This window comes from Oncorhynchus clarkii, chromosome 17 (assembly GCF_045791955.1).
Source record: "Oncorhynchus clarkii lewisi isolate Uvic-CL-2024 chromosome 17, UVic_Ocla_1.0, whole genome shotgun sequence".
NCBI classification, from domain to species: domain Eukaryota; kingdom Metazoa; phylum Chordata; class Actinopteri; order Salmoniformes; family Salmonidae; genus Oncorhynchus; species Oncorhynchus clarkii.
In genome coordinates, this window is record NC_092163.1 from 62,816,137 (window position 1) to 62,831,085 (window position 14,949).

The following is a 14,949-nucleotide window of genomic DNA, read 5'->3' on the forward strand; positions in this document are numbered from 1 at the left end:
TTACTGTAATGTTTGAGCACATGTTTGACTAGGTATTAGGCCTGCTGTGGCGTATTATAGCCAATGCAATTATCTACAGTTGAAGTCAGAAGTTTACATACACCTGAGCCAAATACATTTAAACTCAGTTTTTCACAATTCCTGACATTTAATCCAAGTTAAAAGTCCCTGTCTTAGGTCAGTTAGGATCACCACTTTATTTTAAGAATGTGAAATGTCAAAATAATAGTAGAGATTTATTTCAGCTTTTATTTCTTTCATCACATTCCCAGTGGGTCAGAAGTTTACATACACTCAATTAGTATTTGGTAGCATTGCTTTTAAATTGTTTAACTTGGGTCAAACATTTCAGGTAGCCTTCCACAAGCTTCCCACAATAAGTTGGGTGAATTTTGGCCCATTCCTCCTGACAGAGCTGGTGTAACTGAGTCAGGTTTGTAGGCCCCCTTGCTCGCACACGCTATTTCCGTTCTGCACACAAATTGTCTATAGGATTGAGGTCAGGGCTTTGTGATGGCCACTCCAATACCTTGACTTTGTTGTCCTTATGCCATTTTGCCACAACTTTGGAAGTATGCTTGGGGTTATTGTCCATTTGGAAGACCCATTTGCGACCAAGCTTTAACTTCCTGACTGATGTCTTGATGTTTTTTTATTTCACCTTTATTTAACCATGTAGGCTAGTTGAGAACAAGTTCTCATTTACAACTGCAACCTGGCCAAGATAAAGCATAGCAGTTTGAACAGACAACAATACAGAGTTACACATGGAGTAAACAATAAACAAGTCAATAACACAGTAGAAAAAAAGAGTCTATATACATTGTGTGCAAAAGGCATGAGGAGGTAGGCGAATAATTACAATTTAGCAGATTAACACTGGAGTGATAAATGATCAGATGAACATGTGCAAGTAGAGATACTGGTGTGCAAAAGAGCAGAAAAGTAAATAAATAAAAACAGTATGCGAATGAGGTAGGTAAATTGGGAGGGCTATTTACAGATGGACTATGTACAGCTGCAGCGATCGGTTAGCTGCTCAGATAGTTGATGTTTAAAGTTGGTTTAGGGAAATAAAAGTCTCCAACTTCAGCAATTTTTGCAATTCGTTCCAGTTACTGGCAGCAGAGAATTGGATGGAAAGGCGGCCAAATGAGGTGTTGGCTTTAGGGATGATCAGTGAGATACACCTGCTGGAGCGCGTGCTACGGGTGGGTGTTGTCATCGTGACCAGTGAACTGAGATAAGGCGGAGCTTTACCTAGCATGGACTTGTAGATGACCTGGAGCCAGTGGGTCTGGCGACGAATATGTAGCGAGGGCCAGCCGACTAGAGCATACAGGTCGCAGTGGTGGGTGGTATAAGGTGCTTTAGTAACAAAACGGATGGCACTGTGATAAACTGCATCTAGTTTAGAGAGTAGAGTATTGAAAGCTATTTTGTAGATGACATCACCGAAGTCGAGGATCGGTAGGATAGTCAGTTTTACTAGGGTAAGTTTGGCGACGTGAGTGAAGAAGGCTTTGTTGCGAAATAGAAAGCCGACTCTAGATTTGATTTTGGATTGGAGATGTTTGATATGAGTCTGGAAGGAGAGTTTACAGTCTAGTCAGACACCTAGGTACTTATAGATGTCCACATATTCTAGGTCGGAACCATCCAGGGTGGTGTTAGTCGGGCGTGCGGGTGCAGGCATCGAACGGTTGAAAAGCATGCATTTGGTTTTACTAGCGTTTAAGAGCAGTTGGAGGCCATGGAAGGAGTGTTGTATGGCATTGAAGCTCGTTTGGAGGTTAGATAGCACAGTGTCCAAGGAAGGGCCAGAAGTATACAGAATGGTTTCGTCTGCGTAGATGTGGATCAGGGAATCGCCCACAGCAAGAGCAACATCATTGATATATACAGAGAAAAGAGTCGGCCCGAGAATTGAACCCTGTGGTACCCCCATAGAGACTGCCAGAGGACCGGACAACATGCCCTCCGATTTGACACACTGAACTCTGTCTGCAAAGTAGTTGGTGAACCAGGCAAGGCAGTCATTAGAAAAACCGAGGCTACTGAGTCTGCCGATAAGAATATGGTGATTGACAGAGTCGAAAGCCTTGGCCAGGTCGATGAAGACGGCTGCACAGTACTGTCTTTTATGGCGGTTATGATATCGTTTAGTACCTTGAGCGTGGCTGAGGTGCACCCGTGACCGGCTCGGAAACCGGATTGCACAGCAGAGAAGGTACGGTGGGATTCGAGATGGTCAGCGTTCTGTTTGTTGACTTGGCTTTCGAAGACCTTAGATAGGCAGGGCAGGATGGATATAGGTCTGTAACAGTTTGGGTCCAGGTTGTGATCCCTTTGAAGAGGGGGGTGAACGCGGCAGCTTTCCAATCTTTGGGGATCTCAGACGAGATGAAAAAGAGGTTGAACAGGCTGCTAATAGGGGTTGCGACAATGACGACGGATAGTTTCAGAAATAGAGGGTCCAGATTGTCAAGCCCAGCTGATTTGTATGGGTCCAGGTTTTGCAGCTCTTTCAGAACATTTGCTATCTGGATTTGGGTAAAGGAGAAGCTGGGGAGGCTTGGGCGAGTAGCTGCGGGAGGGGGCGGAGCTGTTGGCCGAGGTTGGAGTAGCCAGGAGGAAGGCATGGCCAGCCGTTGAGAAATGCTTGTTGAAGTTTTCGATAATCATGGATTTATCGGTGGTGACCGTGTTACCTAGCCTCAGTGCAGTGGGCAGCTGGGAGGAGGTGCTCTTGTTCTCCATGGACTTTAAAGTGTCCCAGAACTTTTTGGAGTTAGAGCTACTGGATGCAAATTTCTGCTTGAAAAAGCTGGCCTTTACTGACTGCGTGTATTGGTTCCTGACTTCCCTGAACAGTTGCATATCGCGGGGACTATTAGATGCTATTGCAGTCCGCCACAGGATGTTTTTGTGCTGGTCGAGGGCAGTCAGGTCTGGAGTGAACCAAGGGCTATATCTGTTCTTAGTTCTGCATTATTTGAACCGAGCATGCTTATCTAAGATGGTGAGGAAGTTACTTTTAAAGAATGACCAGGCATCCTCAACTCAATATCCTTCCAGGATACCCGGGCCAGGTCGATTAGAAAGGCCTGCTCGCAGAAGTGTTTTAGGGAGCGTTTGAACGTGATGAGGGGTAGTTGTTTGACCGCGGACCCGTAGCGGATACAGACAATGAGGCAGTGATCACTGAGATCCTGATTGAAGACAGCGGAGGTGTATTTGGAGGGCCAGTTGGTCAGGATAATGTCTATGAGGGTGCCCATGTTTACAGATTTAGGGTTGTATCTGGTGGGTTCCTTGATGATTTGTGTGAGATTGAGGGCATCTAGCTTAGATTGTAGGACTGCCGAGGTGTTAAGCATATCCCAGTTTAGGTCACCTAACAGAACAAACTCTGAAGCTAGATGTGGGGCGATCAATTCACAAATGGTGTCCAGGGCACAGCTGGGAGCTGAGGGGGGTCAGTAGCAGGCGGCAACATTGAGAGACTTATTTCTGGAGAGATGAATTTTTTAAATTAGAAGTTCGAACTGTTTGGGTATGGACCTGAAAAGTATGACATTACTTTGCAGGCTATCTCTGCAGTAGAATGCATCTCCTCCCCCTTTGGCAGTTCTATCTTGACGGAAAATGTTATAGTTGGGTATGGAAATCTCAGAATTTTTGGTGGCCTTCCTAAGCCAGGATTCAGACACGGCAAGGAAATCAGGGTTGGCAGAGTGTGCTAAAGCAGTGAGTAAAACAAACGTAGGGAGGAGGCTTCTGATGTTGACATGCATGAAACCAAGTCTTTTTCGATCACAGAAGTCCACAAATGAGGGTAGCAGCAGTAGATGGAACAGGGAAGCCGCCACTACGCTAGCACGCGACACTTTAAAGTTAGTAGCCCGGGGCTAGTAGGAGCGTCTACTCCGACGGAGGCCGGTTGAAGGCACAGCGGATGGAGTATTCGTCGGCAGACCAGACGTGGTGGTGCGGCGGGGCACCGTGTCGACAAAGAATCCAAGCCAAAAGAGGTATTGTAGAATTTAGTTTGCTAGCCGGGAGATGCGTCTGGCTTACGGCTAATTGATGCTAGCTTCGTGGCAGTGGCGTTAGCCACTATAGCCAATCGGTAGCAGCGGTGATCCGGTGCCAAGGTCCAGAGTTTACAGCAAGGATCCGGTGGAGTATTGGGCTCTAGCCCTGTATGAGTGGGGTTCGGGTGAACAGCTGAGTAGGCCGGGAGGTTGGCCTCAGGGATAGCTTCGGTACAGGGTGCCTCGGTGAGTACAAGCTAGCTGCGAAGATCAGAAGTAGTGGTCCAGGGATTACGGCAGGAATCCGGCGTTGTTGTGGAGAGACAGTCCGATAATGGTAAACTGGCGAGTATTATCCAGGCTAAAACACAGGGCTGGTATCTGTGCAGAAGGTAAAAGCCGCTAGCAGTGACTAACAATGACTAAATAGCTTGTAGCTAATTAGCTGGTTAGCTTCTGGTGGTTCTTGAATGTGTTCTAAAATTAAAAATAGTAGCGATTCCGTATCACATTGGGTGAGGCAGGTTACCGGAAGGTATAATCAAATTAAAAATTGAAAAGAGATTGAAAATAAAATGTAAATATATACAAAAAATACAAAGGTACACGAGAGGACGAACGCCATCTTGGATCAACGACCATGTTACTTCAATATATCCACATAATTTTCCTACCTCATGATGCCATCTATTTTGTGAAGTGCACCAGTCCCTTCTGCAGCAAAGCACCCCCACAACATGATGCTGCCACCCCTGTGCTTCATGGTTGGGATGGTGTTCTTCGGCCTGCAAGACGCCCCCTTTATCTTCCAAACATAACAATGGTCATTATGGCCAAACAGTTCTATTTTTGTTTCATCAGACCAGAGGACATTTCTCCAAAAAGTACGATCTTTGTCCCCATGTGCAGTTGCAAACCGTAATCTGGTTTGTTCATGGTGGTTTTGGAGCAGTGGCTTCTTCCTTGCTGAGCGGCCTTTCAGGTTATGTCGATATAGGACTCGTTTTACTGTGGATGTAGATACTTCTCTACCCGTTTCCTCCAGCATCTTCACAAGGTCCTTTGCTGTTGTTCTGGGATTGATTTGCACTTTTCGCACCAATGTGCGTTCATCTCTAGGAGACAGAATGCATCTCCTTCCTGAGTGGTATGACGGGGGGATATAAGGAGAAAAACATCCTATTTGGCTGCAGCTGTTGCTTTAAAACAGGTGGTAGGAGGAGGGGAGTATTTGTATTATGGATCCCCATTAGCAACTCTTCCTGGGGTCCGGCAAAATTAAGGCAGTTGTACAATTTTACATAGCAGGGGCATGCTCTGAAGCATGTCCATGTATGTGCATGGATGGAGAGCGAGAGAAGGGCCAGCAGGAGTGCGCCAGAACAGATGTTGTCAATTCAGAAACGAGGCTACAGAAGCCAAGGAACGGAGGGAGACAGATGGTTTTTATCTGACCAGACTCCAAGGTAATTTTTCATGCCTGTAGCTCAAATATTTACAGAAACTACCAAAATATTTTACTTTAAAGAAGATTGCACACATTACAGCAGAGAAACATATATATGAAGAGTTTGAGGTGAAACATCAAGACATGAATATTTGGAAATGCCTATCAAGGACATGTGTTTTGAATGTACACAGTGCAGGGTCTAACTAGAGTAGGCCTACAGAGAGAGTAAATGCAACATAATTCTTATACACATGTTGACATGTTGCATAACCACCATACTAGGGATTAACACTGGTAACTGGGATCCCGGGACTGTCCCGGGACCATGCTTCACAATTCCCCCCCAAAATAAAGTGACAAGACCTTAGGAAATTACAAAATTTTCCCCCAATGTCGGCACTAATGCAATTCCACGAAATACACAACATGCGCAGCAGCAGATTAAAAATGAAATAGCACATTATATTAACAGGTTGTCTCATGGAAGCCTTAGTGTATTTGCTTAACACAAAGTCACCATAAATTCGAAGCACATGCATAATTGACACTGTCGGACTGCACAAGACCCGAGTTGCAGTTTAGAGTTCTCATCAGAACTGAAAATTCGATCCCTTTCAGACCAAAGCCTGGTGAAATGAAGCCCGAGCCCAGGCCTGATCTGACATCACAGAAAATAAATGAGCCCCAACCCGATTTCTAGAAAACAGCAGCCCACACTGATAAGCCGCTAAGCAGACATATGCAATTGTTTTAAGATGGTCATTATATTGATCATTTAGCTATTTGATTTAGAATTTTAGGACCCGTTTAAGTATGAAAAAAATACAAGTGGATTTTGCTATGCACTTGCGTAGTAGCCTGGCCTACTCCTGACCAAAAGCTTGTGAATTGTCTAATCAGTCAATGTGATTTTATTTCACTGAATCTCTGTCTGTATATTTGGTCAATTGATCTCTGGCTGGACAAGTGGAAGTGCTAGCTCATTTATTCGTTCACTGATCAGAAACATTTAGCATGCAATTATGTACCCTAAATCAAGTGTAGTCATCATTTATCTAGTATGCTAACCTTCTGTAGCCTTATATAGAGCCTGAGCTATTCCTATCTTCCCAATCCTGACTCCTGTCTCGAATGAAAATTCCTAACTTTATTCTATAATCCATAGGTTGCATTATCAAAGTACATCTCGCCTATGCATGTCAAAATACTGCTGTAACATTTCCCCGTTTCTCTGCGCTGTCTCGTGTTGCTGCCCATATGAGAGCTTCGGTAGAAAATGTGTGATCAACAAATGGCATGAGAGTAGATATGTATATATCTTGTAAACAGAGTTGGTCCCCGTTAAGATACTGTACCTTGATATGTAAACAAAATCCTCTCTTCAACTCTCCGTTATTCATGAGCAGATCTGCTATCTGTTTGGAAACAGTTTTTGCTCTCCTGTGTCTAACTTCTGTCGCCAGTACGCACCCCTTACAATTCCCATATTTTCCCGCTCCATATTTTCCCAAAGTTTCCCCCTCTGAATATTCCCCAAAATGTGCAACCCTAGCCACCTGTATCCTTGATTGCATAACACATTAAATGTATGACTCAGCTTACATTTTCTCCAATAAGTACAATAGAGCAAGCAGTTTGCCAATATCTGAGGGACAGGGACATAATACTTTGGTAACTACTTTCTGTAACTCTCACAGTAATCATATACTTTGCAAACGAACATGAATAAGAAATCACATGTATTTATGTGAAATATCTTGGTTCTTTGTGTATTTTGTCAGAACCAGGCCTTCTTGGAAAGGGTGTTGGGCCTTTTTGCAGCACGCTTGTAAGGCTCTGATTGTCCAAAAGGGGTCCCCACCCGTATTCTACTGTTGTTCTTCTCTGCTGTCGTCTGTTATCCGGTGACTTGTCGTGTAGTCCTGAACAGAACTACAGAGTTTATTCTACTTCCATTCACTCTGGAAGATGCTCCTTTGAAGATAGGCTAGCCAGCTGTGTTGATGGTTCCCAATGGGTTGATGAGAGTACTAGAATACGATGGTTTGAAGAGAGTAGTAGAATGGTCCCACTTAAATTCGCTTTTCTATATACTTAGGACAGCTAATCAGCAATACCAGTGATTGTCCAGGTGGTGACTTTATATCTCTATCTCGTGTTGAGATTCAAAGTTCCAACCACCTTTAAATGTGAGCTGCAGCTTGATGTTTTTCTGGTGTGACATGTTAATTGTTAACCCATCATTTTATACTGTTCGTTCAAAAAGGGGGGGGGGTTCCTTCAGGCTGACACGCTATGTGACCTCACTCAAGGGGGCTGTGACTACTTACTTGTATAAAGTTATAGAAACGTTTATCTCTTATGGCTCCTAAAATCATATCCCTCTCTCGACAAAAACACTTTCATAATTTTTCATATTTCATGCACAGCGCATCGGACGGACACTTCACACAAATAGTGTGTATACTTTTCAAGTTACAGTATTTCCTTTATAACATTTTTAATGACATCACAAAACAACACCTGAAACATCACCAGTGTTCTCCATATTGCCTCTGACCATTCCCCATGTTCTTTGTTAGATATGTTGTTCCACTATTCGCTTCAGAACATGTTAGAGTTTTGGTGGAAAAAGGTCTGTGTAGACAAAGTCACATTCCTTGGGTGAATTTGGAAAGGGAGATAGCTGAATGTTCTGAAATTGATTTACAACAGGGCATGAGCTGTCAACCCCCCACCAGTTCCCTTCTCCCCCCTCTGCAGGTGAAAGGGGATCTAGTTGAAGTTATTTATTGCAAAGCTAATCTGACCCATTTGGATCCTTACATTACAGTTATGACAGTAGGTCACTTTCTAAATGTAATTCATTACAGTTAGTAGTTACCCGTCCAAATTTGTAATCGGTAACATAACTTTTCCTAAACTCGGTACGTAATATGATTACGTTCTGTGACTTTTAGATAACTAAAAAATAATACTAATATGGGATAATTTCTGTATTTTGAAAGTATTGCTTAGAAGAAAAACATTTTGGGACTATGCCAACAATGGACCAATGAAACAAATACCAAAATATAGTTTTTGGATGGAGTTTTCCTTTCAGGTATTAGAAGAAAACAAAAAATATCCATCAAATGTATTTTGTACGTCATCATAGCTGTCTATGACACTCTCTCAGGTGGAACAAACTTTAACTTGCACCTTTTTTCAATGTTGAACAGAAAGGTGTCATAATGATTTTTTTTCTTCTTCTTGCAAACATCCCTTCTGAATTTAAAAGTAATACATTTTTTGTTGTTGCTGGTAAAGTAACAGTTATAGTTTTTGTAATCAGATTACATGTTACTGATTACATTCAATAGTTTAATCAGTTACTCCCCAACCCTGTGTATAAATTACACACAGAACAATCCCCCGGTTGTTCCCTAGCCCAGAACTGGTTGGAGGGAACATGCGTGGGTTAGTTATTTTCTGCTCAATCACACAGCAGGGACAACAGAGCGCTTTACACCCCACACAATGACAGGGATAAGGCACATTCTATCCCCTTACCCAGGGACAAAACTGCTTTGACATTTTGTGAAGAAAGAAATGTTTTTTGATGGTAATGCTGTTATGTCATAATGGAGTGGGATAGTCACAAATACGTCATGTCAATCACTCTTTCTCTCCTGATGTAGCCAGAACATTTCCTCAAATTGTAGAGCGACAATTGAATAGGCCGTCTATTATGATTGGTAACGGAATTGAAAATGGAAAACAAGAAGCACATGACAGGTGCTGCATGCGCCACATGCGAACTGTCCTCGTGTTTTAGGGCTAGCAGTTCATTTTAATTCTGTCAACATGTTTTATTGTGTACGGACATGTGTCTAAAAGGAATCTAGCTATTTATGCTTTTTGAACATGTTGTGAAAATGGTGAATAAAGCTGTTTCACCTCCCATAACATAAGACAACATAGTACAGTAGTGTACAGAACCATGGAAAGAATATTAGCCAATGTGCTGAAAGGGGAAAAAACAAAAATTACACATAATGTGAAACAGTGGTGGTGGACCTATAAGCATCAGTGCAACATGCAGGGAATTGTTAACCGAGGAACACTTTTCACTCATTGCAATTATGTAGACTTTCTGAGATGTATAGTGTTGTCATAATCTTAGGCTATACTAGGCTATACTAATAGGCTATACTAAACTACTAATGGTTCAACAGTATAATTTTGTGTTATAGAACAATATTGCCCAAAGCAACTTCAGGAAAAGGTTAGTTGTTTTTATTGTTGTTGTTTATTGTGGTTTGTTATGATCTCTTTAACCCACCAAGGGCTAGCTATGAAGTTGACCACACAGATAATTACTACCAGTAGCAACTGTCAGAGATCCCACTTCTCTCACTTTTAATGGTTGTTTACCCTAATCATTCTTTGTATTGTAAACAAGTTATTATGTGACCAACTCTCACTATTTTGCCTTGTCACCCTCTCTCTAACCCTCACTCTGTCTTTCTGTAACTGCCTCCTGTGTCTGTTAGTCTGTCTGTCCGGCTCAGTGCTTGTTTAAAAAGGCCCAGGAACTAAGGGACAGGACATAGGGTGTTTACCGAGCCTGTAGAAGTCATTGTTGTTCAGGTTATTCAAGCCTTCAACTGATGCCAACTTTACCAGAATACTTGTGGGAGCGGTTTGAAACAGGACTGAATGAAGGTTGGATTCATTAGAGCAAAAACAGTTAATGTTCCTCCCATTGCCTTAATGTTTCATTCTATTACCAAATTGAATCAGTAAGTGGCTTGATTGGCATGTTCAGGCAGTTTCCTTTTTAGGAGCTGCCTAAACAAAGAGACTTGGACAGTCTGCTAGACTTTCCAAGTCACACACAGCTGGCAGGCATGGAGAACAAACGAATGAGAGTGAGAGAGGACTGCTGCTTAAAGAAACGTTCAGTAGCTGCCTTGTTTAGCAGCGTCTTGCATAATCACACCTTGCCACAAATAACCTAGTAACACATGTGAATATATTTGTTGAGATGATACATATACGGTAACATATTATCTGACATTGTATGGGTAGGGATGAAAATGAGAGGCCGTGGAATGAACAGAGTGTTCTGATGATCTCACACACAGACACACACACACACACTATCAACCTCTTCCTCTACATAGTCGTCATTGCCTAGCAGTACCCAGAAAATTGTGCGCCTCACTCTGACCCTGTCAATCTCTTCGCTCTCTCGCTCCATTCATTTAGAATGCACTGCTGTTTAGAACTGCCACTGAGAGAGGCAGAGAGGGAGTGCACCATTCACTCCTGTTTCAATGGAGATGACGCAAATCCCTGACCTGTTTTGTACTCCGAAATCCTGGGCCTGCTCTCTTCGACCAACGTTCTTACAAATCTTGACCTTGCTGGCAGGTGGACAGACAAACTAATTATGAGTGGGCCAGAATCCCTATGTGAACTGGACTGGACCAGGCCCAATATTCCTGTCTGTCTGTCATACCCCTGCTGGTGGTGAAAACACTTTCTCTGAGGTGGATACATGGGGTTGTAGGTTACCTATGTGGCACTGTCAACAATGCTATCTTGACATGACTCTGTATCATGACTCAAATCTCAAACATAAACAATGCCAATCATTAACACTAATTATTCAACAAGCCAATTATATTAATTAACCAATTGAGAATATTCTATACATGTTTTGTAGTGCTGTAGGTATTATATTTTCTTATTGATATTTTTGATCATTAGAGTAGTTTGAAACTATACTACAGGCCAGGGCCCAGGCCAAAGACCAGGGTGGATAAATGTCAAACTATATAACAGCACCACCTTGTGTTCAATCGAGGAACCTTTTGACAATATAAATGGTTTTTTAAAACACTTTTAATGGCGCTACTGTAAATACCAAACAGAGGAGGCTGGTGGGAGGAGTTATAGGAGGACCGGCTCATTGTAATGGCTGGTGTTCATATGTTTGATGTGTTTGATACCGTTCCATTGATTCCATTCCAGCAATTAGAATGAGCCCTTCCTCCTATTGCTCCTCCTACCAGCCTCATCTGATACCAAATAATACATAGGGCTCTGTCTAAGACCAAAGGATATCTGATAATGCTATAAACGGGGCTATGCTTGCTTGAAATGTTGCTTCATTTATACACCAGAATAGGTCTGTTGGACATCAAAACATGATAGCTGAAATTAATGACAGGGACAAGTCGATCTAATGAATAAGCAATTTATTCATATCAGTACAACATAACGATTTTACTAATGAAATAACTGATTTTGAAAAGGTAGGGCTTGCACATGATCATATAACAATGACTACTTGTCTAGGCTATGTATTTTAGTCCTGGCTTGGTCAAGCTCTAGCATGTCGGCAGCAGCCACAGGTGAGTCGCTTCACTGCTCTCCAAACATGGCGGAGGAATCCTCCCTTATTTCTGGGGCAATTTACGGTCACCTGAAAGATAGGAAGAAGTCATATTTGTGTTCACCTCCAAATCTACTGTACTCTTTGCAGACCATGTTCTGTACATTGATTTGTTGACACACTTGAAAGGTCCTCATATGTCAATGATCTGCGAAGAGTGTATGAGGCTGAATAGTCTGCTAGTCCACATTGTAAACAGCATATTTGAGTGACTAAAAAACTTTAATTGTATTCATAGAGAGAGCTTACTCTGTAGCTGATGAACTCTGATCCAACAACAATGGGATCCGAGAACATCACTGATGGGGTTCAGTGACCTATCAACCTTTCCACAACCATCCTGGAGACTATAAAACACAGCTTCTTGTCCTCCATGAAGGCATCAATATGAAGTTGGTTTGCAGGGAATGCTGAAACGTACCCAGAGTAGAGCGTATCTCTCAGATCAGAGTCGACCTTTCCCAGGTTCTCTTCACATTCAGGTAATATATTCAAGGCTCTCAGGAGAGCTTTGCTCTTTGGAGCTTTGGCAAACTTGTTTTGGACTATGAACCAAAGCTGATTTGCAAAGCAAAAGTGCGTCGTCATGTCTTTATCGATCATAGTCATGACGGGGTCAATTGAAAAGATGTGCAGAAATTGGGAATTAGGCATAGTTCCAGTGGACATTAGGGTCCAGTAGTTCACAGCTTTGTGTTCTTCAACTCTGCAGTACTCTCCACAGTCACCAGGTCTCACAGGGTACCGTTGAGAGTACACACTGGGAAAGAGCTACATCATGGCTCTCACAATCAGGCAGGCAATGTCTCTGGACACCATTTGGCTCTTAGAGGAGACATTGTACTGAAGGATCATCTTTGTGCTCGACCAGTCAGAGCGCTGGGCCAGTTGATCATTCACAGAGGCTAGAATCTCTTCCACCTCAAGTGGAAGTTGGCCTCTGTTTCTCCATTGGCGACTGACATTCCAAGGCCCGCAGACAGGTGGTTCTCCAGACCCTCAGGATGAGTGTGGCTTCCTTCTTTGGTGCCTCAGAGTATATTTGGCTCAGCAGTTTGGCTCTACAACCCTGCACAACGTTGGGATCAATCACAAGATGTTCTCCATGGAGAAGAGGGGACTTACTGCCAAGGTGTGACTCAGACTTCTGGATAAAATGGAAGTTTACACAGGAGGAGGGTCCAGTTATTCAGTCACGTGATAAGCTGACATACAGAGTTACAGCTTGAGCATTTACTTGAGTCATTTTCTATTAAGGCATCTCTACTTTTACTCAAGTATGACAATTGAGTACTTTTTCCACCACTGCACTACAGAGGCCTACAAACAGGGAACTATGGAACTGATGTGCATATATTACTAGCTAAGAAACACGTGTATCAAGTAAAGTGACACTCACAAGTTAGGAGAGGAAAGGGAGGAACACATTGACCCTCCAATGCCATGCAGTGGCTGAGCGGATGGGCTGTCACTGAACAACCCTATCATCACAATGTGTCAATGCAATAGGTTCAGAGCTTATTAACAGCTAATAAACTCAAATGATATTTTACTACTGCCTATCTTATGACCTTGCCAGTTCAACAATGGTGAGATCCCTGCCTTCCCTGTTTTATTTTTGAAACCTGAAGTTACAACAAAGGTAATAATGCTGTTAACTGCTTCTCGGTTTTGACATGTCTAGCACTCTGAAATAAGCACATCCTTTTCTGAAATAAAAATATATACTCTACCGGTTAAAAGTTTTAGAACACTTATTCATTCACTTGTTGGCTGCTTTTCATTCACTCTGCGGTCCGACTCATCCCAAACCATATATTGGGTTGAGAGCGGGTGATTGTGAAGGCCCGGTCATCTGATGCAGCACTCCATCCCTCTCCTTGGTAAAATAGACCTTACACAGCCTGGACATGTGTTGGGTCATTGTCCTGTTGAAAAACAAACGAAAGTCCCACTATATATGTATATTATGCCAGTTCAGTGGTTTTACATTTTAAACACAATAGTAAACGTATCTTCGCATCGTGTGGATTGCTACATACGTAGGAAGGCTACAATTTCATCACTAATAGCCTACCTTTACAGTTAGGCTACTGCAATTTATTTACTCTCCATTAGATGTCATAGGCTACTATCCGACTGATGTATAATTTCTTTCGTGCTTTTTCAAAAATGTATTTTCCTTGAAAATTTAAAAATGACATTCAAGTCTCTGCCGAAACCCGGGATCGAACCAGGGACATTTAGATCTTCAGTCTAACGCTCTCCCAACTGAGCTATTTCGGCAGACATGCTATGAACGAATCCAACAGACATTTTGAACAACTCCAATGCCTTGTGGGATATGTTAGTTTCGGTGCAACTTGACAGATACACCTGCAGAGGTCGCCATAAGGCTAAAGATTGTAATGTGACGTGTAACCAAAGATGGCTTAGAATTGTCTTTCTGTACAGCAAACGTTTGGTATAATTTATGTTGAATATTATTGTATTACATTGTGTTACATTGTAAACAAAATACTATATTGACCAAAAAACAACAATATGAAATACACCCCAAAAAACAACAATATGAAATACACCCCATATACTACCCACCACTGCGACCTGTACGGTCTCGTTGGCTGGCCCTCGCTTCATACTCCTTGCCAAACCCACTGGCTCCAGGTCATCTACAAGTCTTTGCTAGGTAAAGCCCCACATTATCTCAGCTCACTGGTCACCATAGCAGCACCCACCAGCACCCATAGCAGCACGCGCTCCAGCAGGTATATCTCACTGGTCACCCCCAAAGCCAATTCTTCCTTTGGCCGCCTCTCCTTCCAGTTCTCTGCTGCCAGTGACTGGAACGAACTGCAAAATCACTAAAGCTAGAGACTCTTACCTCACTCACTAGCTTTAAGCACCAACTGTCAGAGCAGCTCACAGATCACTGCACCTGTACATAGCCCATCTGTAAACAGCCCATCCATCTACCTACCTCATCCCCATACAGTATATATTTATTTATCTTGCTC

At 42.7% G+C, this 14,949-nt stretch overlaps 1 non-coding gene across 1 annotated transcript; it reads right to left on the reverse strand.

Moving 5' to 3' along the window:
* Positions 1-14,145: 14,145 nt before the first annotated feature.
* trnaf-gaa (transfer RNA phenylalanine (anticodon GAA)) lies at positions 14,146-14,218 on the reverse strand. Its single transcript has one exon. It is a non-coding gene; the product is annotated as a tRNA-Phe (tRNA).
* Positions 14,219-14,949: the final 731 nt, after the last annotated feature.